Source organism: Dama dama, chromosome 30 (assembly GCF_033118175.1).
Source record: "Dama dama isolate Ldn47 chromosome 30, ASM3311817v1, whole genome shotgun sequence".
NCBI classification, from domain to species: domain Eukaryota; kingdom Metazoa; phylum Chordata; class Mammalia; order Artiodactyla; family Cervidae; genus Dama; species Dama dama.
The window spans coordinates 51495167-51523126 of record NC_083710.1 but is presented as its reverse complement, the minus strand read 5'-3'; the positions used below and the strand labels follow the sequence as shown (position 1 = coordinate 51523126).

At 42.9% G+C, this 27960-nt stretch overlaps 1 protein-coding gene across 6 annotated transcripts in view; it reads left to right on the top strand.

The window, feature by feature from the left end:
- Window positions 1–27960, top strand: part of KLF12 (KLF transcription factor 12) — a 657687-nt gene that overhangs the window by 121613 nt on the left and 508114 nt on the right. For 2 of the 6 annotated variants that reach the window (XM_061133272.1, XM_061133270.1), the window contains exon 1: window positions 25963–26168. The exons of 1 other annotated variant lie outside the window; for it this stretch is intronic. The gene's annotated coding sequence lies outside the window, so the exon portion shown is untranslated. Of the gene's footprint in view, window positions 1–25719; window positions 25896–25962; window positions 26169–27960 lie in introns of those variants that run through there. 3 more of the 6 variants (XM_061133271.1, XM_061133265.1, XM_061133264.1) reach the window with 3 other exon arrangements.

Sequence of the window (27960 nt, the reverse complement as noted above, 5' to 3'; positions counted from 1 at the left end):
TACACGTGTTAATATTTCTATTACTCCATCTGTAAACTTGAAATGATATCTCCTGACTCTCAAATATTTTAGATGAAGCAATCAGCAAGTCTGCTCTGACCCATTTTTCCTTAATCTCCTCCAAATTTTTCTCTGAGTTAAATACATTCTAAGTTGTGAGGGCATATAACACACATATATCTGTTCTATCACCACCTTCTGTCACATTTGGTTTACATTTGGACCATATGCCCTGTGTTCTTCATGTTCAAAACAGTCTGGACAGACTTCAGTCTCTATATTCAAATGCTAGCTTGGCTGGATATTTAATCTTTGGTTTATACTTCCCTCTGGGAATATGGTTAGAGGTACTCAAAATATTGAAAGTTTGATGCTTGCTCTTTATCTGTTGGGAAAAGTTGTTGTTCTTTTAAATATTTTTTTTTCTTAGAAATCTTTTCATAATGCTGTAGCACCTAGGCTTTTTGCTGGAGATCATGGAATCTGGAAGACTAGCCTGGGGATCTTCCCAGCAGGAGCAATTCTCCCCCTGCTCTAGCACAGAGGGAGGCTAATTTCTGCAGTCATGGCTTATCTGTGTGCCTTTGTTCGCCTCTACCTTTTCTGTTTATCTGAACCAAAAGGCTCTAAAGGGCCTCAGCTGAAGCCCTGCTCACCCCTGTTCCTGACCCCCCTCTTCTAAATAAGTAATGTTTGCACTTTAGGGAGAGCTCCTTGTCTTCAGGAGGTGGCTCAATCTGAGGACTGGAGTTTTCTGGGCTTCTGTCCACCTTCTCCCATGACTTTTGGTTATTCTTACATGATTTTGAAGTCAGCTGATTTTGGTGGATTATATGTGTAATTTCACAAAAACTTAAGTTTGCAAGGTCCATTTTTAAAGCCTGAGGCTTTTGCCTTTTTCCTAGGAGAAGGGGTAAAAAGCTGACTTATGCAACGTTTTTTTGTGTCATATATTTCAAATCACTTTTGGTTTGCCAGAACTAGACTTCATGAGAAAGAAAAGCATTTGTGGGGTCCAAAGATCCAGAGCTTGGTTCACTCAGAGCATAGATTTTATACCATAAACTACACTTTTATGGAAGTAGAACTAGAAAGTTCTTCCCTGGTGGCTCAGATGGTAAAGAATCCACCTGCAATTCAGGACACCCAAGTTTGATCCCTGGGTCAGAAAGATCCCCTGAAGAAGGGAATGACAACACACTCCAGTATTCTTGCCTGCAGAATCCCATGGACAGAGGAGCCTGGTGGGCTACAGTCTATGAATTTCCAAGAGTCAAACAGGACTGAGTGACTAACACTGACATGTAGAAAATCCCTATGATGTTTACAGAGCAGGTTCCCTCATCCCAAATGTGATAAGAGAAAAATCAGATGGCTGGAATGAATTGAGTTGGAGGAAACATGACTAGATCATATAGAAGCCTCTAAGAAGTTCCCAGGACTCTGTCCCAAATTAAAATCTGAATTATAAATAGAGATAGCAACATAAACTCTTTATTTGGGGGAGATTCTCAGAGCATAAGGACTAGGGCTGAGCTACCCAAGATATAACTTGGGAAGGTGTTTTTTTGTTTTTCCCTGATTGCCCCACTATAAGATTTTGTGTATACAAGATATACTGTGTATGTAATTTTAAATTTGTTTATTTAGTTTTGGCTGCATTGGGTCTTTGTTGCTGCGTGTGGCTTTCTCTAGCTGCAGCGAGTGGGGGACATTCTCCAGCTGCAGTGTGTGGGCTTCTCATTGCAGTGGCTGATCTTGTTATGAAGCATGGGCTCTAGAGCATGTGGGCTCTGTAGTTGTGGTACTCGGGTTTAGTTGCTCTGTGGCACATGGGATCTTCCCAGACCAGGGATCCAACTTGTGTCCCCTGCATTGCCAGACAGATTTTTAACCACTGGACCATCAAGGAAGTCTGGGAAGCCGTGTTTTGAAGAAAGTCTCCAACCTAGCACCTGAAGAATGGGAGAGGGGGGCTAAGGAAGTCATCTCTGCAAGAAGTTCCCATGGGCACGGAAGTGGCACAACCAAGAACAAAACAAGAATGTGTAGACTCTGAGACTAGAGGCCATGGAGGAACCACAGATATCAGTAACAGATGCCAGGATACTGGCAGAGATCATTCAAGTGAGCTTCACCTCCCTGGAGGCCAGCAAGTTCAGAAGACATCACTTGGACCAAACTCCGCTCCCCAATGCCAGGATGATGCAAAAGCAACAGCATTCCTCCCAATGCAGCTTATCCCAGAAAAGAAGAACAGAGAGGAAGAGAATAGTCAAGTGATTGAATATTTCACTTGATTCGGCCACACAAAAGTTGCAAATGACTGAGTCATCTTGAATTGCTCTGATTATCTTTGTATGATCTTTAAAAGGAGAACTTTCAAACTGAATTAATTTCACTTGTAGAAAAATAAATACTATTAGAGTTCTGCACCCATAGGTTAGTGAGTGTAAAACTTTAAGTCTGCTGCATGTAGGAGCTTGCTGACATTCCAAGGAACATTCATCTAAGGCATACTTGCACCATGAACTAATTCAAACCTTAGACAAGAATTGGAGCAAGAATTGGAGCAAGAATTGGAGAGAACTGTATGCAGAAAGCCCAAGTTTGGAACCCCAAACTGTGAAATTCACTGCGACTCTGAAATGCCAAAAATTAAACCTCCTACTCATAGAAGGAAGACTGATTTTAGGGGCACCAGCTTAGGCCATAAACATGGTGATCGCAGATAGTTGGAGAGTTTTATTTTGGAAGAAAAAACAAGATTTTCTGCTCAAGCTGTGAGGACAGCTCATAGCTAGTGATATAGAAGCTCAGTAAACTAGGGAGGGATCCTTGAGACCCTGGAGAATGGAGACATCATGATCTTGCAAGAGCCAAGGACTAATTAGTCAGGGTCTGTCCTCCCTTTGGGCTTCCAAGTGGCCAGTGGTAAAGAACCCACCTGCCAATACAGGAGATGCAGATCTGATCTCTGGATTGGGAAGATCTCTAGGAGAAAGGAATGGCAACCCACTTCAGTATTCTTGCCTGGAAAAACCTCATGGACAGAGGAGCCTAGTGGGCTACAGTTCATGGGGTCACAAAGAGTTGGACAAGACTTAGTGATTAAACAACAAATCCTCCCTTTAGCCAGACTGCCTTTACACAGTGATGGGAGAATTGCTACTCCTGGGAGCCAGTGGACATTCCAGGAGGTTTGGACTGGGGTCATATATATCATTTCCTATAACCCTCAGAAAAGACCCCTTAGTTATCCCAGCATCACAATAGCCCCTTCTGTAGTACAGACTACCTTGGAGGGGAAAGTGAGCAAAGAGAAATTCTTGGGAAAGCAGCGATGATCCTATAGTGGAAGCGAGTGACATCTTTACCCATGAGCCACATGTAACTCCTTAATATCAGAGACTGAGGGGAGTAGATTAGGGGTTAACAAAATTTAAACTATGATACTCTTGGCAAAGTATTCCCCTCCCTAGGGATGCAAATATTTATTAAGGAGATAAAACTCAGAAGATAATCTTTTTAAAATTTTAATTAATGCAATTTATGGTTGTAGTCATTCTTAAGTTCTCAGTAGTCTCAAGACTCTATTAACTGAACAAATAGTATTCATTGCTTAAGGAGGGGGCCAAATCCAATTTAGAACACAAAAGTCACCATTCCATTTGGTGGTAGGAGTTTAAAAAAATCCCAATTAGGCAAGCAAGAGGGTCAATTCAAGAGGGTCAGTGATGTCTAGAAACCCAAGATGGGGCAGTCAAGAGGTTCAGGGGGGATCCTGGGAGGGAAGGGCAATAACTTGGCTTCCCTAGGTAAAGCCCACACGTTCGGTACAGCACTGAATGTTTCCTAGAGGTTTAAAACCAGTATCAAACCAAATGCTGTTAACTAACAATGGTTGAATCAGGTCTCTGAGTTCTCAGGCCTTGCACTGAGAGAATAGGTGGGCCAAAGGAGACCTTATGTTTGGAACAAGGAAGATGAAGGAAGCATAGTCTGACAACTGGGGAGGGAAATGGATCAACAGTGGATGTACAGATACTCAAGTCCAGAAAGGACCAGATATAACTTACTGGACCAAAAAGCACAGAGGACAACATCTAGATCAGATCCCTAGGCCAAGGTAGTGTCTTTACCAGCATCTCCCTCAATTCCTTTCTGACCCGGGTCTTAGTTCAACCTCTGTCTTCAAAGAGCATGAGGGAGAATCGCTGGCTGACTGATAGAAAACTTTAAATTGGCCACAATGAGTTCAGAAAATTACTGAGAAATTTGAATTGGCAATGCAGAAGTTTCCATCATGAGAGAGATCAAGAGTTCTTAAGTTTCAGTGGTTTCCATTACAACAGGGGAAAGAAAAGCATTTTCATATTTAACACCCAGATTTTGTGACTATGTGAAAATTATACCCAATGTATGTGTTAAAAGTGGCAGATATGTAGCAAACATTTAATAAATGATAGCTACTAATTGTTCTTAGAGCATTACATCTTTCTACTGTTTTCTGGACTTTATGTTTTGCTTCTATCAGCTTTTAGGTCATAAGAGATGTCCATAAAAGCAAACATCTTTAAAATGTCCTGTTAGTTTATCAGGTGGCACAAAAGCACTAGCAAATAAAATATCTGGGTCTTAGGGAGGTAATACAATTATGGAAATAGGGTGGAGGGAGCATTCTAGAAATTTTTATCTAGTTCAGAATTTTGCCTAGAAAGGAAAACAAGCTCATCTGGCCCCCAAGTCACACATGAATTATTTGTACCAGAATGACATTTAAATAATTAATAATGAGAAACTTAGCTTAATATTCCTGCCAACCAGCCTGTATTGAGAAATCAAAATTTTTTTTAACATCTTGGTAAATCTGGGATCAGAGTACACGTGCTGGGTGTTCTTGCAGGCTATTTTCACCACATTGTAGGAGCCCAGTGACCTGCTTTTCTCTCCATTCAAAGACTGTACCAGGGCATCTATTTATATTCCAAAGTCAAGCCACCCACCCGCTGTCTTGGAAAATACTGCCACAAATGAAACCCTGCCATTATCAACTGCCTCTTCTTGTTCTTTAAGAGTCCCACCACGTTTCACTTTGTATTTGTCCACCTCATCTTTTTCTTTTCAACATGCACTTTTATTTTTTTTTTCTTTCTTTCTTTTTTAATTTTTATTATTATTATTTCTTTTCCCCAGTGGGTTTTGTCATACATTGATATGAATCAGCCATGGATTTACATGTATTCCCAATCCCGATCCCCCCTCCCACCTCCCTCTCCACCCGATTCCTCTGGGTCTTCCCAGTGCACCAGGCCCGAGCACTTGTCTCGTGCATCCCACCTGGGCTGGTGATCTGTTTCACCATAGATAGTATACATGCTGTTCTTTTCAAATATCCCACCCTCACATTCTCCCACAAAGTTCAAAAGTCTGTTCTGTGTTTCTGTGTCTCTTTTTCTGTTCTGCATACAGGGTTATCATTATCACCTTTCTAAATTCCATATACATGTGTCAGTATGCTGTAATGTTCTTTATCTTTCTGGCTTACTTCACTCTGTATAATGGGCTCCAGCTTCATCTATCTCATTAGGACTGGTTCAAATGAATTCTTTTTAATGGCTGAGTAATATTCCATGGTGTATATGTACCACAGCTTCCTTATCCATTCATCTGCTGATGGGCATCTAGGTTGCTTCCATGTCCTGGCTATTATAAACAGTGCTGCGATGAACATTGGGGTGCACGTGTCTCTTTCAGATCTGGTTTCCTCAGTGTGTATGCCCAGAAGTGGGATTGCTGGGTCATATGGCAGTTCTATTTCCAGTTTTTTAAGAAATCTCCACACTGTTTTCCATAGCGGCTGTACTAGTTTGCATTCCCACCAACAGTGTAAGAGGGTTCCCTTTTCTCCACATCCTCTCCAGCATTTATTGCTTGTAGACTTTTGGATAGCAGCCATCCTGACTGGCGTGTAATGGTACCTCATTGTGGTTTTGATTTGCATTTCTCTAATAATGAGTGATGTTGAGCATCTTTTCATGTGTTTGTTAGCCATCTGTATGTCTTCTTTGGAGAAATGTCTGTTGAGTTCTTTGGCCCATTTTTTGATTGGGTCATTTATTTTTCTGGAATTGAGCTGCAGGAGTTGCTTGTATATTTTTGAGATTAATCCTTTGTCTGTTTCTTCATTTGCTATTATTTTCTCCCAATCTGAGGGCTGTCTTTTCACCTTACTTATAGTTTCCTTTGTAGTGCAAAAGCTTTTAAGTTTCATTAGGTCCCATTTGTTTAGTTTTGCTTTTATTTCCAATATTCTGGGAGGTGGGTCATAGAGGATCTTGCTTTGATTTATGTCGGAGAGTGTTTTGCCTATGTTCTCCTCTAGGAGTTTTATAGTTTCTGGTCTTACATTTAGATCTTTAATCCATTTTGAGTTTATTTTTGTGTATGGTGTTAGAAAGTGTTCTAGTTTCATTCTTTTACAAGTGGTTGACCAGTTTTCCCAGCACCACTTGTTAAAGAGGTTGTCTTTTTTCCATTGTATATCCTTGCCTCCTTTGTCAAAGATAAGGTGTCCATAGGTTCGTGGATTTATCTCTGGGCTTTCTATTCTGTTCCATTGATCTATATTTCTGTCTTTGTGCCAGTACCATACTGTCTTGATGACTGTGGCTTTGTAGTAGAGTCTGAAGTCAGGCAGGTTGATTCCTCCAGTTCCATTCTTCTTTCTCAAGATTACTTTGGCTATTCGAGGTTTTTTGTATTTCCATACAAATTGTGAAATTCTTTGGTCTAGTTCTGTGAAAAATACCGTTGGTAGCTTGATAGGGATTGCATTGAATCTATAGACTGCTTTGGGTAGAATAGCCATTTTGACAATATTAATTCTTCCAATCCATGAACACGGTATGTTTCTCCATCTGTTTGTGTCCTCTTTGATTTCTTTCATCAGTGTTTTATAGTTTTCTATGTATAGGTCCTTTGTTTCTTTGGGTAGATATACTCCTAAGTATTTTATTCTTTTTGTTGCAATGGTGAATGGTATTGTTTCCTTAATTTCTCTGTCTGTTTTTTCATTGTTAGTATATAGGAATGCAAGGGATTTCTGTGTGTTAATTTTATATCCTGCAACTTTACTATATTCATTGATTAGCTCTAGTAATTTTCTGGTAGAATCTTTAGGGTTTTCTATGTAGAGGATCATGTCATCTGCAAACAGTGAGAGTTTTACTTCTTCTTTTCCTATCTGGATTCCTTTTACTTCTTTTTCTGCTCTGATTGCTGTGGCCAGCACTTCCAACACTATGTTGAATAGTAGTGGTGAGAGTGGGCACCCTTGTCTTGTTCCTGATTTCAGGGGAAATGCCTTCAATTTTTCACCATTGAGGGTGATGCTTGCTGTGGGTTTGTCATATATAGCTTTTATTATGTTGAGGTATGTTCCTTCTATTCCTGCTTTTTGGAGAGTTTTAATCATAAATGAGTTCAACATGCACTTTTAAAACACTGTAAATTAATTACAGATCTTTTTGGTCTTATTAATTGTGGTTGACGACATTGATCAGTATATATCAAGAGCCGTCTTTATTCTTCATGCTGTGACTGCAGCAACTCCAGATCACACTGAAGATAGGTTCCTTCCATCAAGTCTACTTCCTAAATCACCTATGTGTAAGTTGCAATCATTTCCTGGTCAGAATTTCTTACTGTTCCTTTGACTTTCTCCTAAGTTTAGGGATTCTTTGTACTTTGGGGGCTTGTACACTTTTGTCTATTGACTGTAAATGCCTGATCACATTTTATATAGTTGGAATTACAATTTTAACTGTAAATGATGATATGAAAATGCCCCTCAAGTGCTATTTTTTCCTGCTCTCAAGGCTTATTCTTCAGAACTATTACTTGTTAGTCTTCTCTAAGACCCTAAAAGCAATTCACTATACACATCTGTAATCACGTAAGTAAGTTTATATTCATAGAACTAATTGTGGAAAAAAAAACACCCAAAACTCACCACCTATTATGAGTCCTAAAATTAGTCATCAGGGATGAAGCATTGTATTTTATTACATTAAAGCTGATTAATGATGATAACAGAAATTTTGTCTTTTAATTCATAGAAACAAAGTCCTCTTATTTAAACTACTAATACTCTGTATGAGTGCTACTGTTTTCATGTATGGTGATATTTGGGTAAGAAGAATTCTTTCAACATATATTAGAGAGGTATTCATTAGTTCATTCCATAATGAATTCAATAGATGGTTCTTGTGTGCATGCTAAGTCACTTCAGTAGTGTCCAACTCTTTGCAACCCCACGAACTATAGCCCACCAGACTCCTCTGTCCATGGGATTCTCCAGGCCAGAATACTGGAGTGGGTTGCCATTCCCATCTCCAGGGGATCTTCCTGACCCAGGGATCGAACCCAGGTCTCTTATGTCTTCTGCATTGGCAGGCGGGTTCTTTACCGCTAGCACCACCTGAGAAGATGGTTCTTAAGTGCCAACAAATTTGAGGCACTTTTCTAGGCAATGCAAATACATAATTGAACAAAATAGACAAAAATGTCTGTCCTTCCTGAGATTACAATCTACTGGGAAGAAGAGAGAAAATTAAAAATAAATAAATAATGTTTACTATTGATTTGATATATGGAGAGAAATAAAGCAGAGAAGGGAGGTGGGACAGGGTGGGGAAGACGTTGCTATTTTTTGAAAGGTGGTCCAGAAAGGCCTCCTTGATCGGGTGAGAATATTCACCAGGCACAGATCTCAGGGCAGAGGCAGCAGCAAATGTGGCCTGGTGTGTTCAGGAACAACCAGGAGGCCAGAGTGGGTGGAAAAGTATGAAGGAGAAAAATGGGAGGTGGGTTTTGGAGAGGTAAAGCCCTGACATAGCCACTTGGGAAGGCTGCATGAGGCCTTTGCTAATAAATAGTGAGAGGGGGACTTCCCTGGCAGTCCAGTGGTTAAGACTCCATACTTCCAGTTCAGGTGGTATGGGTATGATCCTTGGTTGAGGAAGATCCCACATGCCTTTTGGGGTGTTGGGGGAAAAAAAGAGTGAATGTGTACACCGCTGTGAGGCATTGAGCCCAGGAGTAATAAGATATGACTCATGTTTTAAGAGGTTCCCTCTGGATAGTGCCCTGAGAAGTGTCTGTAGGGAGGGGAGGATGAAAGCAGAGCATCTATTTAAGAAGCTTCTGCAATAATCTGGGTGAGGTGAAGGTTAGTGAAAATAGAGCTGGTGAGAGAACACCAGATTCTAGATAGAACTTGAAAGAAGCATCAGTAGGACTTGCTTGCTTATCATACATGAACATATAGGAGTCAAGAATGTATCTGAGATTTTTCACCCTAACAATGAGGGAAGAGAAGTGATTGCTGTCTACCATGATGAAGAAAATGACTAGGAATGGTAAAAAAGAGGGGGAAGGTAAGATCTAGAGTTCAGTTTTAGATAAGTTAATTTCAGGTATCCATCATACACAGGAGTGTAGCAATAGAATAAAGAGAAGAATATATAAATCCGGAGTGAAGGGCACCTTGAGATACACATTTGAGAATGATCAGCATAGCGATGGCATTCACAGCCATCAAGAGTGGATGAGATCACCAAGGGAGTGGGCAGAGACAGTTAAGAGATCCAATAGTGACATGTAGGCAGTCTGACATAGGAAAAATTAGGAAAACAAAAAGAATAAGATAATGGGATATTATGGAAAGCAGGGGAAAAAATGTTTCGAGGAGAGGGTGTTTTACTGTCTCTTTAACCATCAGTTGGTGTTTGTGTTAGACTTCATCTTCCTGACCTCTCTGTGCCATGTACAGCTGATAGATCAAGATGATGCAAACTGAGCATTTACTGCCAGATCAAAACACCAGATTTCATTTTTGCTGACTTTAACAAATGCAGTTTTAGTAGGGCAGTGGGGATGAAAGTCTGATGGAATTGTTTTCAGGAGAGAGATGGGAGAACAGAGATTGAGTACAGACAAAAATACAGCACTTCTTGACAGACTTTTGTTACAACAAATAATAGAGAAATGAAGTAGGAGCTGGAAGAAACTGTGTGGTCAGGTTTTCAAATGTTTTTCCTAAGATTTGGTAAATTATAGGGTGTTGTGTGCTAAAGAAATTGATTCAGTGGAGAAGGAAAAACTGGTGATGCAGAAGTGAGGAAACAGTTATGGAACAGTATACATGAGTAGGTGAGAAGATAAGGACTTTCATGCTAAAGGTGGAGGAGTTAGATACAAGCTCCATGGTTTATCCATGGTACCAGAAAGGAAGGTGGTGCTGTAAGAAGATGGCTAACTGGGGTGTGAAAGCATATAAGTGGAAAATTTACTCCTGAGGGCTTCTGTTTTCTCTGGGAAACAGGAAACAAGACTATCAGCTGAGAGTGAGGATGGAAGATGAATGTTGAAAGAGATGAGACAGGAAGTGTAAACCGTCAATGGGCCAGAAAATGCCCTAGGAACGTTGGGCAGCACTTATACCCCAGAAGAGCATTTTGGAATTCAGGTTCTTTGGGAAATTATTCCCAGAGCATTCAAAACACATTTGAAAACCAAGTGAACAAATATTTTGGAGAACTGCTGTATGCTCTGTTGGCCCTCTCTTCAAAAGTCATGATGTCAATTACAGGGCTAACAGCAACTACAGCATGATCTTCAAAGATGTTTAACGCTGTATCATTAATATTTGTCCAAATGTTTGAGAATGCAGAACTCTTTGTGTTGCATTACCTGTTAGCATCCTCCAGAACAATGCTCCATGGTCTCCAGTTTGGAAAATCACTGCCACAAGTACAGCGTCACCAAAGTCGTGCCTTAGTTCCCTGAGAGAAGCTCTTGCGCTCTGCACTGTGTTGGCTGTTAGTGGCTCAGTTGTGTCTGACTCTTTGCAACCCCATATATTATAGCCTGCCAGGCTCCTCTGCCCATGGGGATTCTTCAGGCAAGAATACTGGAGTGGGTTGCCATGCCCTCCTCCAGGGGATCTTTGCAACCTATGGATTGAATCTTCCCAACCCAGGGATTGAACCCAGATCTCCCGCATTACAGGCAGATTCTTTACAGTCTGAACCACCAGGGGAGCCCAAGAATACTGGACTAGGTAGCCTATCCCTTCTCCAGGGCATCTTCCCGACCCAGGAATCGAACCTGGGTCTCCTGCATTGTAGGTGGATTCTTTACCAGCTGAGCTACCAGGGAAACCCTGCATTCAGCACTATGACATCTATGAGAGGCAGCATCTGAACTAGAATAAAAACTAAATAGACTCTATGTAAACAATTAGAGAATATAGAATTAATTTTTTTCTGAGGTTTCTCAATCATGAACCCTAACGGAGGTATAGAAAGCCTTCAATGACAATTCAGTCTAATGAGAGCAACGGTGTGCCAGGATACACTAATTCAAACCTCATGTACACAGACTGGGCAATCTTGGCGAGTATTCAGCACTTAAGCATCTAAATGTTCACTAGTAAGTTTCTTCCACCAGCTTTGGGAACAGACTACATAGTGATTAAGAGGACTCATCTGACATCCGTCAGCCCAGGGACAAATCTTATTTCCATCTCCTACTAGCCATGTCACCTTGGAAACAAGTTAATATCCATGGATCTTGGTTTTCTTCTTTGCAAAATAGAGAAGATGGTATCACCTACCTTGCCAGCTATTATGAGCATTAAATGAGAAAAAACACATTAAACACTTAGCACATTGATTTTTTTTTAACATGTATATTTTAACAAGCAATAACTAATAGGGAGTGCTTTTCTAAATGAAAAGTCCTATGAAATTGCAAAGCAGCATTAGTTCTGTATTGACAGTGTGGCAAAGGAAATTAAATTAAGAAAACATATAACAGATTGGTTTGGTTTTTAAAAGTAGGAAACCAACCCACTGCGTCTTCCTACTCTATTTTCTCTTCAGTATTTTGACAAAGTCTACACCAGAGGTTTATTGAACTTGTACTGCGTTATTGCAGAAAGGAATGGCTTTTCTGTTGGGGATAATAATAGGAATAAAATAATATTATTTTAGATACATGGTCTAGCATTTCTTTTACAACCAGGTATTGTTCCTAATGGGAAAATAAAGATTAAGAAGGGTTAACCAACTTGGCCAAGGTCACTCATAGAGCAGTAGTAAAGTCTGTATTTCTGACATATTTATAACTCTATGGTTAAGATGCTGGTTTAATGTTCTCTTTTATTCAAAGGTCTCTGACCACTTAAACCTTCCCCCCTTTATCTTAGGTGTGCTTTGTTAGTGATTAGAGTCCTTTAAGTACCTGCTTTAAGCTCACTTTAAGATCTGGACCTACCAATTTTCAAGACTTCTACTTTGACCAAATTCCAAGATAATTACAGTAGTTTTTAAAAACATGTCCCCGTGAAAAATAAGCCTTCCTTTAGATTTGAAATGTCAAAGAATTAAGTTTGCTTGCTTGTTGTAAGAAGATAATTCTTAGAAAACTTTATGATACTAAGACTAAAAAAGACATTGCACACATAGGTTTAAAATGTGCTGGAGTATGTTTGTTGTTAACCGTGGAACCTGATCCAAGACCAGGCTCAGAAGCAGGAGCTAAAAACCTGAAGTCTAGGTTTTGGTGCCAAATCCATGGAGGATTGCATATCTCCTTTGTAACTTTGCTGCTGCTAGATGAAATGGCAAAATATTTCTTTGCTGCTTGATTACATGTTACTAAATAAAAGTGGTATTTATAAGTATTGTTCGGGTGAAATGATATAAATATTTTTATTAGCACATGATTGTAAGAGATACAGATCCTAAATGTAGATGTGCATGAATGGACACAAGTCAACACACACACAAAGAGATAGAATTACGAATGGTGTGTGTCTCGATTTTCGCAGCCGACTTGGCCATATGTTTCTTGTCTAGGCGGCTGCCCAGCGAACTCATGCATGTGGATAGCAGTTCTAGCAGGCAAGAAGCCATATAAACAATGAACGTAACTCAAAATGAAATGAAGAAGGATGCTAATAGCAAACTGTATCCTTGTACAATACTACTCAACCAAACTTTTTTGATGAGTAATTTGGATAAACAGATAGATGATATATAATCATCCCAAATTAAAAATAGTCAAGTGTCTGATGACACTTAGCGTTTTCCACTGTAAAATGTGACTGTCCCATTCTCTCTCTGACTTTTGTCTATACTTGTCTTCACTGTAACCATCCTGGAGTCATCCAGGACAGTTCCAAACATGATGCCTGATACACAGTGGCTCAGTTCTACAAAATATCTTGTTTATTTTGTCATTGCAGTAGGAAAGAACTGCTTTCAGCCTCAAAGAAATAAATAATGAAATTTAAATTCTTTTTCGTTTTATGTAGCAGATAGAATGTATACTCTCTGTTAGTGTGGGGGCAGGGCGGGTAGTGTAATAGAGCCATAGAATTTCATTCATTTGGGAACAATTTGATATGTTAAGAGTAAGCCCTGTGTTTACTTGATGTTTTTCTTGAGAAAATACAGTCAACCTGCTTAATTCAATGAGAAAAATATTTAATAATTGATGAGGATTTGTGGAGTTGAAAATTGTAAACAAGACAGTATTTCAATACAACAGCTCTAAAATAACTAAACAGACTTCCTATGTTGTATTTATTTGCCCTTTCTATAGCACCTATCATCTTAATACGCAGACATAAAAGTACCAGGCATAATGTGAGAATGAAAATATTATGACTCTGTTTAATTTTTCTCTCTCAGTGAGTTAAAATACAATATTCAACTATATATTTATTCCCCTATGTTACACTACTTAGTTCCTGAGACTAAAGAATTCCTTATATACTACAAGTATGCAGTGTCTGATGCAAAATAGAAAGGTGTGACACTGTCTATTAACTCAAAAATCAACGTACAAATAATATGCAAATATACAGATATAGTAGCAGTAGCTAAAGGCCATGTATTCGATTTTCCTTGTCCTGGTTTTATCCTCATTTTTGAAGACATTATCTCTCCTCATGATCTCATGATAACCAGTTGAATTCCTGAGACTCAAATTCACCTTGGGTCTGGTGAGGTTATCAAGCTCTTTCATGCCAACAGTATATATTGGAGTGATTTCTATCATAACGATTAGTGACGAATTGTATAGTATCCTTATAATCGTAGCTTTAAAGATAACGTGATACAAAAGCATCAGATGCCTCAGAGTCCTCATCTATGTAATGGGAATGGTGTGGATTCTCCAATATTCCTTGAGGGCCTACTACATGCCAGGCACTTTTCTAACACAATGGGCTGCAGCAGTGAGCATGCAAGAAAAATCCTCTGCTCTAATGGAATCCCTCTCTATTGGAGGAGTCCTGCAGAGGGGCAGATAGACAGTAAGCAACAAAAATAAACCAAAATACACAGTAGCCTAGACTGTGAGACGTGCTGTATAGAAAAAGATAAAAGGAAGGAGGATCAAGAGTGCTTGTGGGCATGCAACTTAGGTGTGAGAGCTGGTGGTGACGACCCTGAGGAGGTCACAGCAGTGGTAGAGGCTCACAGGATTCTCGGTGGGATTGAATGAATTAGAAACAAAACAAAATGCTTTGAGCAGTGTGTGGCGCATGCGCCGTGTGGTGCTTAGTCGCTCAGTCCATGTCCAACTCTTTGCAACCCCATGGGCTGTAGTCCACCAGGCTCCTCTGTCCATGGGCATTCTCTAGGCAAGAGTACTGGAGTGGGTTGCCATGTCCTCCTCCAGGGGATCTTCCCGACCCAGGGATAGAACCCAGGTCTTCTGCATTGCAGGTGGATTCTTGACCAGCTGAGCTACCGGGGAAGCAGGGTTAATAGATGTCGGGTTGAAAAGAGGGTGTAACACTTAGGATTGTTTTGAGGAAAGTTTTTGTTTGTTCTGCAGACTTTCCTGTACTGGCCATGGCTACTTTTATCTGGAGTTTAGAATGGAATTGTATTTGAATTTTGCACAAAAGTTTCAAAAACCTAATGTGTAAACTGGATAAAAATAAAGAACTGGAAGACCTAGGTCCTTGTGGATTCTTGGATCAATTATCCACAGTTTGTCCCTGTCTTGAAAAAGGAAGGGGTAGGGGCAGGGAGAAGGAGAGAGGGAGGAGAAGAAAAGAAAATATATAGTTTAAATTATTTTAACTTCCAACTAATTTGGAAGATGGCTCAGCTAAAACATCTAAATTCAAACCTAGGAAAATACCAGTCTTCAGTAACTGAATTAACTGCGTCCAAACATTTTATTGAACTAACATAGAAATCTCATATATGCCTTCAGACAATTTTTCTTGACAAAAAGTTTATTATTCTAGTAGGTGACTATATTTAGGTGTACTTTAATAGTAAACAAAGAATGAGTTATTTGTATTAAAGAAATTAATTGTTCTGGCTAATACAAAAGGAAAATAAATAATCCTAGGGCACCCACAATGTGCCAGGCAATTTGGAAGTTACTCTCCATAAAAAAGTTTTAGGGACTTGTGTGTTGAGTGCTGAATAAGGCATTGGTGAGATAATTAAGAAGTGAAAAAAAAAAAAAGTGAAAGTGAAAGTCACTCAGTCATATCTGACTCTTTGTGACCCCATGGATTATACAGTCCATGGAATTCTCCAAACCAGAATACCAGAGTTGGTAGCCTTTCCCTTCTCCAGGGGATCTTCCCAACCCAGGGATCAAACCTAGGTCTCCTGCATTGCAGGCAGCTTCTTTACCAGCGGAGCCAAGTGGTCATGCACAATTCTTGTGAAGTCTCAAAGAGCTTGGTACTCAGAAGGCACATAGGCCCTCATTTATTCTCCACATCTTAACAAAGAAGGTGCCATCCCAGGGCAGGGAGGAAAACTGAAACCAAGAAAAACAAAGCAAGCTGTCAAAGGTAATTCAAGTGATGAAAATCCATAATGAGTTAGGGAATTTTCAGTTAACGGATAGAAGCAGTTAACACTGCTGATTCACTAATATTTGAGTATGAAATATGAATGCAGTTTATATCTATCTTTCTGATTGTGACTTGCTTTTAAAAATTAATGTTCACGTCTCAAAGACATGTAAATTGATAAAATAGAAAGATAAGCCACAACCAGACTATGTCACTGGATGAAGCTAAACTGGGATTCACATTTGCCTTAGATAAATTGCACACGGATTAATCTTAAATCGATGACATTATGATTTGTGTAATTTAATGATTTTTAAAAATCACATTGTGGGGAAAAGTACGTGTTAAGAAATATCACGAAGTCTTTTTTTTTTTCTGTCATTTATGAAATGGTGTCCTTACAACGACTGTGTCAATAACTTGTCAGCCTACAATGTGTTTTTCTTTTTTTAGTTGTCAGCCAGAATTCAACAGAGAGTCTCAGTAATATAATGGTTTGCAATTTAAGACTAAAACATTACACAAAATTATATAGTAAAAAGGTAGAGACTGTTAGTGGGCTGTCTCGGATTCCATCTAAGTTGTCCTCTTTCCTGTGACTGAACTCTAGGAAGCCACGTGACCTCGTTTTGGCCAGTGAGATATAGGCAGACGAAATGGGTGAGGCTTTGAGGAAAATCTCTAAAAGGAATGGGTTTGGCCTTTAACTTTAGCCTTTCGCCCTCTTCCTTCTATGGAGGGAAAACAGTTACACTTTAAGAAGGCCAGCAGAAAAAGAAAATGAACTTGGGGGCCCTTGGGCACCAGAGAACAGCTGCACAGCCTTGAACTCTAGCCATGTACCTTTGGACTTGTTTCATTGCAAGGGTGTGAGGGGGGCAGGTATGTATCTTAAGCAGATGTTAGCTAGGTTTTCTGTTGTTGCAGATGAAAGCAAAGCAATACTTCATCAATCTAGTGATGTTCCTCCCTTTCCTCCTCCTTCTCTCATTCTGCCCGTATTTTCATTTCATGTTATTTTATTCCCACGTTTCTGGAGAGATTTTAATTTTTTCTGTCTCTCTCTTCTTCTCTATCAGTTACCTAATTTGTTATTTTTAGTTTCCAATGTGGTAGGATTAAATATCTATTTAGATGTCTTACACCTTTATCGAAAGCAAAAACAAGGATGAATTCCATATTTTTAAGACCCTCTTTTCCTCTCTTATTACCAGGATTGAAAATTGAGGCAAAGTTTCTGATTTTTTTCCCCTTCTACCCCTTCCCCTAAATACTTAACAAGATGTTGAATTTCAGAGTTTGGATGCGTAATGTCTTTCACAGCTGTTCCAACACCCATTTCCTATTGTAGCCAGACTCGCATCCTCTTAGCCAGGCTGTGGCAGTAGCAGTTTGACAGCCCAAACATTCTGCCCGCCAATGTCGCATTTATATTTCTAGATTAGAGTTCAATTGTTACTAATAAAATGATTAAATTTCAAACCATTCTTGTTTACTATCTTAAAGTGCTTTTTTTTTCAAATTTCAAAACACTACCCAACCTGAGCAAGAACACTGGGAAAATAGCACTCTCATAAATGATGTGTCATGTTAAGCTGGTAAAATATTACGAAAATAATCTGGCAATGTGTCTCTAAAGTAATAAAAACAAATTCATAATCTTTGTTTCAGTTACACTATTGAAACTGATGGAAACTATCTAAAAGATACTTTAAAAGAAAGAAGATGTTTAATATAAGTACAATTGCAAACATTTGGAAAAACTTGAATGTGGTGGGGTAATTTAAATAGATAACAGCAATTCATTATTAGGAATAATAATGATATGGAGACTTTATGTCAAGATCAAAAATATTAATAATAAAAATTGCAATGAAGTGATAAACCCCAAGGTGGAAAGCAGTTACCCATGTAGGGGGGCTTCCCAGCTGAGACTAGTGGTAAAGAACCCACCTGCCAATGCAGGAGACATAAGAGACTCTGATGGCTTCTATCCCTTGGTTGAGAAGATTCCCAGGAGAAGGGCATGGCTACCCACTCCAGTATTCTTGCCTGGAGAATTCTTTGCCATGGACAAAGGAGCCTGGAGGGTTACAGTCCACAGGGTCGCAAATAGTTGGACACGACTGAAGCGACTTAGCATGCGTGCAGGTACCCTGGAGGGACAGGAGCGAGAGGCAACTGGGACGACCACAGCGGGTGGCTTAGAAAGTACTGGAAAGGATCTATTTCTTAAGTGAGGGAGAGGCCACATGTGCACGATGTATACTATTTCATGTACATGACACACTTCATGTTATTAAGAAATAAAAATATTCTACTTATCTTTTAAGTGCAACCTTCTCCCCAGTATTTCCAAACAGATACAACTTCACCCAGAGTATTTTAATCGTACATTGTGTTATTGTTACTCATTAGTTTTATCTAAGCTCATCTTCATATGCTTATAATACTGAGACTAGTCCTTTGCATTCAGCATGAAATTAAAGTGGTATTCTGTAAAGCATCTACACATTAGCTGAAGTAAATTGATTCATAGGGGTACAATTTTCATTTGTAAAATTTTAAAAGCCAAGGATAGCTATAGTTCCAACCTGATAAGCCTTAATTTGTTATATTTACTTATTTTTATTTACTTTTACTTTTTTGGCTGTGCTGGGTTGTCGCTTCTGCATGTGGGCTTTCTCGAGTTGCAGTGAATCAGGACAACTCTCTCCTTGTGGTGCATGGGCTTCTCACTGCCGTGGCTTCTTTTGTTGTGGTTCACAGGCTCTAGGGTGCACAGGCCTAAGTGCAGCATATGGGCTCAGTAGTTGTGGGGCAGGGGCTTAGTTGTTTTGCGGCATGTGGGGTCTTCCCAGACCAGGGATCACATGGTGTCCCCTGCTAGTGTTGGAGGGTCTCCCATAGAGGCAAGGATTGGTAGTGGCTTGCCGCCGGGATGGGGGTCCTGGCAGCAGCAGTCCTGGAAGGTGCCCCCTGGTGCAAGCCCTCCCAGAGGTTGCCATCAACCCCACCATGAACTTGCTATATTTAAAATTGAATACTATGTCTATCACAAAATTATAACTCCAATGTTTGCAACCGAAAAACTTGTGAAGTGCCATTTTTAAAAACAAATTTGCTGGGAGAATGTGAGGGTGGGATATTTCAAAAGAACAGCATGTATACTATCTATGGTGAAACAGATCACCAGCCCAGGTGGGATGCACGTGACAAGTGCTCCGGCCTGGTGCACTGGGAAGACCCAGAGGAATCGGGTGGAGAGGGAGGTGGGAGGGGGGATCGGGATTGGGAATACATGTAAATCCATGGCTGATTCATATCAATGTATGACAAAACCCACTGGAAAAAAAAAAAATAAAAAAAAAACAAATTTGCTGTGAATTTCCTCTCTCATATTGAAAAATTGAGTTTTCATTCGATACAGTATAATTCTAATTTTAATAAAACAAAAATTAGAGTTGATTGGATAATTTTGAAATGATTAAATATGATAGGGACAATAAAATTAGGTTAAAATTCTTCAAAGCTAATATATGCCTTTATGTACAAACTTTTAGAAGAAAGTTGCTAGAATCAGTGATCAAAAGGTATTTATTAACACATGCCAGGTTTTTAATATACGTACACACATGGAGACTCAGGTTTTCTGCTATATTGTATTTTAGTGACGTCATTCTAATTTTAGTAATTTTTAAATAGATTCCACTAGCACTCATTGATTACCTGTGCATGTGGGCATGCTAGGTCGCTTCAGTGTGTCGCTTCAGTGTGCGACCCTAAGGACCATAGTCCACCAGGCTCTTTTTTCCATGGGATATTCCAGGCAAGAATACTGGAGTAGGTTGCGATTTCCTCTTCCAGGAGATTTTCCCAGTCCAGGGATTGAACCCATGTCTCTTGCATCTCCTGAATTAGTAGGCTGGCTCTTTACCACTAGAATCAGCTGAGAAGCCCCATTAATTACCTACTACGTGCAAACTAGTCTGAACGGAAGGCTAAATAGATGGTTTAGATGTAGCTCTTATCCTCAAAGGGTTACCTGTGATAGGACAGCCAACAAAATGTAATGAAAGCCAAAAGACGCAAGTGCCATAAGAATAAGTGAGGGAATTGACATTTGCCGGATGCCTGCTCAGGCATACTTCACATTGGTCCAAGTAAGCATGTTAATTGGTCCAGTAATAAATGGTAATCCTTCAGTGTGAGGGAAATATTATTTAAATAGGTAGAAAAATTGAAAATCAGAAGGATAAAAAACCATCTGGTCAGTGGCTGAGTCATTCTTTCTATTATACCAAGGTGGGGAAAAAAAAACTCAGGAGCTTCCCTTGTAGTCCAGTGGTTAAGAATCCGCCTTGCAATGCATGGTTCTTAAGTTTGATCCCTGGTCTGGCAAGATCCCACAAGCCTGGGAGAAACTAAGCCCATTCACCACAACTAGAGAAAGTCTGAGTGCAGCAAAAAAGACCCAGTGCAGCCAAAAATAGATAAATAAATCTTTTTTGTTTTTAAAGAAGCTGAAAGAAGGGAGAGATGATTTTTTGATGATGGAGATTCACATATGTGTATGGAGCGCCAAGGCATCATTTTGGGAGTGTTCCACAGGAGGAAAAAGAGGGGGCTATTGAGTAAAGGGCTTCCCTGGTGGCTCAGCCAGTAAAGAATCTGTCTGCAGTACAGGAGACCTGGATTTCATCCCTGGGTCTGGAAGATCCCCTGGAGAAGGAAAGGGCTACCCACTCCAGTATTCTTGCCTGGAGAATTCCATGGACAGAGGAGCCTGGAGGGATACAGTCCATGGGGTCACAAGGGTCAGACACAACTGAGTCACTAACAACTTCACCTTCATTGAGAGTAAAAGCTTCCAGGATGGATGGGGCATTATAAGATGTCCACATGGGCTGGAACGGAAGTATGAGATAAAAAGCTAAGTGGTGCTTTAGAATATCACTGTATTGAATTGAAATTAATTTTTGCCACTTTAGGATTTTTAAATATAGGTATGCAATAATTAAGGTTTTGCTGTATAAGAGGAGAAATGGACGGGAAATTCAGAGTTGGGGGAGGAGATGTGGGAGTGGGGGCAGGGGGAGACGTGAATGAAAGTAACTCTGAAGTACCGGTGGAAAAGAAGAGACACATGTAAGGATGCGAGGAAGATTTTAAAGCTAAAATGACCAAAACTGTGTTGAGTACAATAAAACAAAGTTTTGAACGTTTTGTCCCCCTTAATTTCTAGATAGCCCCTCACTCAAATTGAAACATGTTGTCTACCATATTACCAGCTTTTTGCTTTTGTAGCAAGGCTTTCACAAGCCTTTCTCATACTTAAACAGGAAACTTCCCCTTTGCTGCACATTATTGGCAAAACTGACACAAGAAAAACAGAAATCAGGCACTGAAAACCCAACAGCACATATTCACTTCAGGCTTTAGGAAAAAATCACGATTATATTCTTTAACTTATTTAAAGCTCTGAGAATCACTTTTATTTTCACTTCAAGTCAGTTCTCATCTTTCAACACAGCTTTTACTTCTGAAAATGGACTTCATGCCCCCCAACCCCCACCTAAAACTATATTAGTGTTAAATCACCCATGCAGTCTTTGACAACACTGAGGCAATGGCTTAAGAACTTTACATGTACACAGATACTGAGGATAGTCATCACCTTAGACAAGTCAGGCTATGGGACAGGTGATACTCTTAATATGATAAAAGATTTTCCATCACTGATACTAGTCTTTCAAAGAGTAGCACAACTGGGCAAGTATAGGATCTGGCAGGAAGTTTCTGCGTAGGTAGCATTTACGGTAACAATTTAAAATCTCTAGTTGTAAATTTAGCCGCATATTTACATTGAATTAGGTATATTATTTGCTTTGAGGATGCATGTGAATGGTTTTTTGTTATGGTTGTTTTTGTTCTTGTTCTCTTCCTGACCAATATGTTAGGGAAAAGAAATCCAATATTTGTATAGGGTATGTGTATAAAAATGTCAGAATTCCAACCTTCATCCTCTTTCAAACAGTTTTACAAATATTTATTTAGTTGCATGGGTCTTAGTTTCAGCATGCGGGATCTTGGTTGCGGTGCACCCGCTCTCTGGAGTGCCTGGGCTCAGGGCGCACCCGGTTGCTCCAGAGCTTGTGGGATCTTAGTTCCTCGGCCAGGGATCGAACCCTTGTCCCCTGCATTGCAAGGTGGAGTCTTAACCACTCAGTTACCATGAAAGTTCCCTTTCATCCTCTTTAAATCATTCTTCTGGTTTGCAATACTAAAGACTAAATAAATGAAGTATAAAAAGTTAGGGAAACATGTTTGATCCAACTCATCTGGGTTTTAAACAGAATTAAGTATCAGAAAGAATTGGCATTTTACGTATACTTTCAACACTGAAATTTTATGATTCTGTAATTTCAACACATTCTTTTATGCAGACAGTTATATTTTTGTCATCTTTACATTTCCTGACTTTTCATATCCCCGAATACACATGGAAATAAAGAAGGGACTAAAGACAAAGATGTGCACACATTTTTTGCCAGGGTATGTGGACCTGTTTCTTACCTTCCCCTGTTATTTACACCTTAGTTTGGCTTCCCAGGTAGCTCAGACAGTAAAGAATCCGCTGCAATGCAGCAGACCTGGTTTCAGTCCCTGGGTCGGGAAGATCCCTTGGAGAAGGGAATGGCAACCCACTCCGGTATTCTTGCCTGGATAATTCCATGGGCAAAGGAGCCTGGTGGGCTATATAGTATGGGGAGTTGAAAACAGTTGGACATGACTTAGCGACTAACACTTTCACTTTGTTTAAATCCAAGTTCTGTACAGAGATGGAATGACATGAAATGAATTGGAAATGTACGCCTATACACAGACACACTCTCACATATAATTGTCTCCAGCACCCTAACTCCCAAAATATCCTGCTTCTTTATTCTCTCATTGTTTTCATTCTTCCACTCCCAGCTCACACAATGAAGTGATTCTCCCTCTTAAACTGTTTCCTTTTTATATCTGGGGAGTTGCCTTAACATTTGTATTCTTTCTTAATTCAATTTAACAAAACCTGCTAGTTTTCTTCCCCCTAATACTTGGTATACTCTCCTCTTTTAACCACATTACACAGATTCTAAATATTAACCTTGACCTATCTGTATTTTTCTTATCCCTCTGGTGTGGATTCTTCTATGTTATTTTCTATCTTCCATCATTCTATTAGCATGTGCACGGCTGGAGCCGTAGGTAGGAAATGCAGTTATGGGATGCGTATCCAAGTGCAGAAGCACTTGCTCGAGAATATATTTATGGTCACTGCAGCGCTCTAGGAGCAAGAATTGCTAGTACAAGGAATGCCACGATGACATAATTTCTTATAGCATCCTTCCACTCTTAAAACTCACCTCCTTCACTCCCTGCCCCACCTAGAGGAAAACTTCACACTGTTTCTAGTAGAGCCGAGTTTTCCGTTTAAATACTGTGTCTGTTGACGTTCTGTCGGTTTTCAAACTTGTCTTTTGACGATGTTTTTATCCAGAGGCAGAGGAATGTACAGGGCTGTTTACCCAGAGTCCAGGATCAAGCTAGCGGGTGGGGTCCTGGCCTGCTTTCCCAGGGAGAGACCCCGCCCCAAGGAGCGCCCCACAGCCCCCAGGTTCCGTTTTCCTTTGGGGGTTCCTGATTCCCTGGCCGCATCCACGTCTAAGAATGTGGTCTTCCATCACCTTCCTGCTCCCGAAGCTTTCCTAGTCCAAGGATACTTCGCTCAAGGACTGGGGCACAGTTATTCGGCCACTTTCACTTATTGGCTCTTGGAAATCCTAAGACCAGGATAGACCCCCTCCTCTCATGTGTCTCAGACGCAGGTCCCCTGGAGACTTAGAAGGGGACCGTGGAATCATCGTCCGGGCTGGACCACCTTGCCTAATGCTCACATACAGAAGGCAGGAGGCATGGAACACAATCAGGCAGTGCGCTGCCTTTGTTTTCATGAACACCGCACACAGGGCCTCTAGAAGTGTTTGGAAAACCGCCACACGAAATGTAGAACTGGGCTTTTTCCTGGCTAGAATGCGTCCTTTCGCTCTCATTTCCTGTTTCTCGGCCTCTGCCTCGTTTCTCTTCCCACCCCTACTTCGTGCCACATTTGCAAATCTTTCTCTCCTTAATATAAACTTCCCCTTCGAGGCCTTCCCACTGCCGAGGTGGTTTCCCACGCGGGGCGGGCTCAGGGGCGCCGTGCCGGGGTGTCCGGCCACCCGGGCGCCCCAGCGCGCTCACCCAGCTTTGCAGGAAAGTGGCGCACGCGATCGCCGCCGCGGCCGCTCCGCTCCCAGCGCGCCCGCTTCCGTCCGCTCGCCGCCCTGCCCCCGCCGACCCTTCTGCGCCGCGCTGACCCTGCGCCCTCCCGGCCGCCGCGGGAGCGCCGGGTCGCGCTGCCCGCCTCCTCTCCCTCCCGCCGCTGAATCGCGTCGACTCGCTCCCCGGGGCGCGGAGGCGGGGAGGCAGGGACCCTCGGGAAGGGCGTCGAGGACTCAGCTCCGGGCCGCTCGCTTCTCGGGGCTCCCTTCTGGGGCGCGGGGCGGGGAGAGCCGGACTCCGCTCTCCCGCAGCCCCTTGGCCGGTATCTACAGCTCCCGCTTCCTGCCCAAATTCCGAGCAAGGGCGGGCACCCCATCTCCCGGGGCTCCGGAACCGGGCGTGCGGCTCCGCCTCGCCCCCATTCATCCCGCCAAGGTGAAGCGCTGGGCGGGAGGACGCCCCCGCCTCGCCCGCAACGTGCGTCGCTCGAGAACCCAAACAATGATTTCCCCACCGCCTTCCGCACCCGGCCCTGCGCGCGCCCCACCTTCGCGTGCGCCCCCGCGTCCAGGGCACCGCCCGCTCGGGCTGCCCCGGCCGGGACCCCATTGTTGCCCGGCGCGGGCGATGCCCGGAGCCACGGGGGCGGTCCCCGCGAGCGGTCCCGAGACGCCGCCGGCCGCCGGAGCCGGCTCCGCCCACACCTTTCCAAGTTAGCTGGTGGGTGAGCCGCGGGGACGGCTCGGGCACCCGGCCCCCTCCCCGCACGTTTCCACCCGGGCGGGAGGGGAGCGGCGGGGGCGGAGGGGGGTGGGCCGAGCGGGCTCCGCGCTTTATTTGTCTCCGAATTCCCTTCTTAAGGCAGCCTAGCGCGCTCTGGCACAAAAGAGGGGACTTTCTGGCGGCTCCGCGCGAGTCCGCTCCCGAGGAGTTGAAATCGGGGGTTCCTCCCGCGGGCCCCCCGCGCCCCGCGGCTCCCAAGGCGGTGTTGGCCATGTGTGGGTTATTTTGGGTGCCGCAGCAAGGTGGTGCAGGTGATCGCGAAGCGCGGCCGAGGCCGGGGGGCGGGGGCAGGGGTGGGGCGGGGTGGGGCGGGGTGGAGGCTCCGCCGACCCACCCCCGAAGCCGGCGGCCCGGGCGGCGAGGCGAGGGCCGGGCAGTGGGTGTTGCCTTCTACCTCCGCGAGCGGGGAGGGGTTAGTTTCCCACAGGGGATTTCAACCACCACACTCAGAGCCCGCCTCCTAATCCTCGGGCGGAGCGGCTCGGGGGCCCCATTTTATGTCAATAAAGCGACTTAGCGCCTGCTGAGCGAGCCCCTCCCCGCCGCCGCCCCCGCCCTCGGCCCCACCCCGGGGCTCGCCCGCAGCGGCGGGGCTTTGTTTCTGGGGAGGAGGACCCGGAGCTCTTTTGTTTGGGGGTTTGGTGTTTTCACCACCCGCCCCCCCAACTCACCCCACCCTACCCCACCCCACCCCACCCCACCCCGCCCCCCCGCGCCTCTCCGGTTTCCTGAGCTGCGGGCTGCAAGGGAGGAGAAGCGGCGTCTTGCAACCCCCTCGGCTGGGCCCCGGGGTAATTCGATGCGGGCCTGGCGAGGCTCCCCACGCTAGACCCGGGCTCGCGTCTCGGCAGCCTCCACCCACCGGCCCACCCTACATTTAGCGCATCATGTGATCCGGGTAAGTCATTTGCAAGTACAACAGTTCCCTGGGTTGCCCCCCATTCATTTCCTGAGAACTGCAGAGAGCAGCTGAGAGGCTCTGCCCGTGCGTGTGCGAGTGTGCGTGTGAGTGTGCGCGGGTGACGCCGTGTGTGTGTGTGTGTGTGTGTGCGAGCGTGAGTGTGTGCGCGCGCGCGTGTGAGAGCGAGAGAAAGGGAGAGAGAGAGAGAGAGAGGGGGACTCTGGGTGAGGGAAAGAAAACAATTTCTCCTGCTCCGCAGCTTCTGTTCAGGTCTGTGCCGATTCCGTTTCTTATCAAAATAAACAACCCCCTCCTCTTTTTTTTTTTTTTTCTTCTGGTGCCATCCCAGATCAGACTGTAGTCTCTTAACGTGTTTTATTTTTCTTCTGTCATCTGCTCAAGTTAAATCATTTTGGTTGGTCTGTGTTCTTAAAGGGGGAAAGTGTTGGGAAGCGGGGCGGCGTGGGGGCGAGAGGGAGGGCGACGCTTTTGCAAAGCAAGTAGCGTCGGTTGGATTCGTGGAGAAGAAAGGAGGTTTCTCTCCCCCCCCACCCCATTTTTTTTTTTTTTTAAAGAACTTACCAAGTAGCGTGAATTAAGCAATATTTTTCTATCCCTAGTGGAATTGTTGTTTGCAGTGTTTGCCTGACAGTTGCCAAGGATGGGAAATAAAACACCAGGGCTGAATTGGGGGTGGGGGGAGCTTATGGAAGTAGTTTGCCCCCCCCCCCCCCCCCCCCAGGAATAGAGGGAGTTGAGTGACGAGCTGCCCCGCCGGGCCGTGTGGGCTGTGGGTGTGCATTGGAGAGCGCGGAAGGGAAGGGGTTAAAGCGGAGATGACACTGCTGGCATGAATAGTGGTCCTGGTGCCACATTCATTATTGTCTCTGGTCGTAATGATGTGTAACTGTCACTTGCTACAGTGCCTGGTCCGTGCAAGTAGCCGGGGGGCTGACCCGAGGCTGTTATTTTCAATGACGGGGGACCTGGCCGGAGTTGACAAGGGGCAACTTTGCTGGGCCACCCGGGCGGGAAGCCCGGCCTGGGAGCCACTTCTTGCCTTTAGCGGAGGACTCGTGCTTGACCTCCGCGACATTAGTTGGTGTTCGCGTTAGATGCTCCCCTACGGGGAGAGTCAGTCCTGCTTTTCTTGGGCAGAGAGCTGCCTATTAGAACTTTGAAAACTTTTATCTTTGGGGAAAAGGGTGGGGTGCACTCAAGAGTTCAGTTTCGAAGTGCATTTGAGGCAAAAGCTTGGAAAAAGTACCAATTCCTTTGTTACAAGCCCTGCAGCCTCCCAGCCCCCTTCACCCTGCGCGTCGAGTTTTGCATACTTTAATAGTAATAGCCTTAATTCAGCTGGTAAAAGCTGACTGTGTTGAGTTAAAGAGTATTAGTACAACGGAATGTGTAATCTGGATAAACAGTTTGCGTGGTTAATATTGTCAGCTCTCTAATTTAACTGTACAGATGGTTTAAGTGTCGCGCTGTATGGATTGTTTTAAGCAATTCCACTGGCTAATAGAATCCTCAGCCGAGCCCTCGGATGTTTTGTTTTAAATCAGCTTTAATATTCTCTCAGTTTCCCTGTAACACCAGGGAGAGGAGCAGCTCTATTTACATTTACTGCATGTGCATCTAGTGGCTTCGGTAGACATCTGCCAATCAACGGACGTCATTCTGCAAATCCACCTAGACGCCTCCATGCCCTCTTCCTACTGGAGGACAGAGTTGTTTAGCTAAGTAAATGCCTTGGAATGAATTTGGTGATTTTTAACGGGCAGCAGCTTGTGATGGGGGAATAGGAGTGGTCGCTTCGAAGCCTGGATGTATTCCTTCTTCTAAGAAAGGCTTTTTGAAATTGGCATTCAGCAAAAACAGTGACCCTTCACCTAAAAAATAAAATAGGCTGGTAGTGCTATTTGTAAACCTCATTCAGATGTTGTTTACATTCTTAAAAACCACATAGAAATGGGTTATGATAAAGGGGCATACTTTTAGGCTAGAAAATGTTTAACTTTAGCAGCTTAAAGAGATGTTGAAGGACAAACATTCGGTTGCA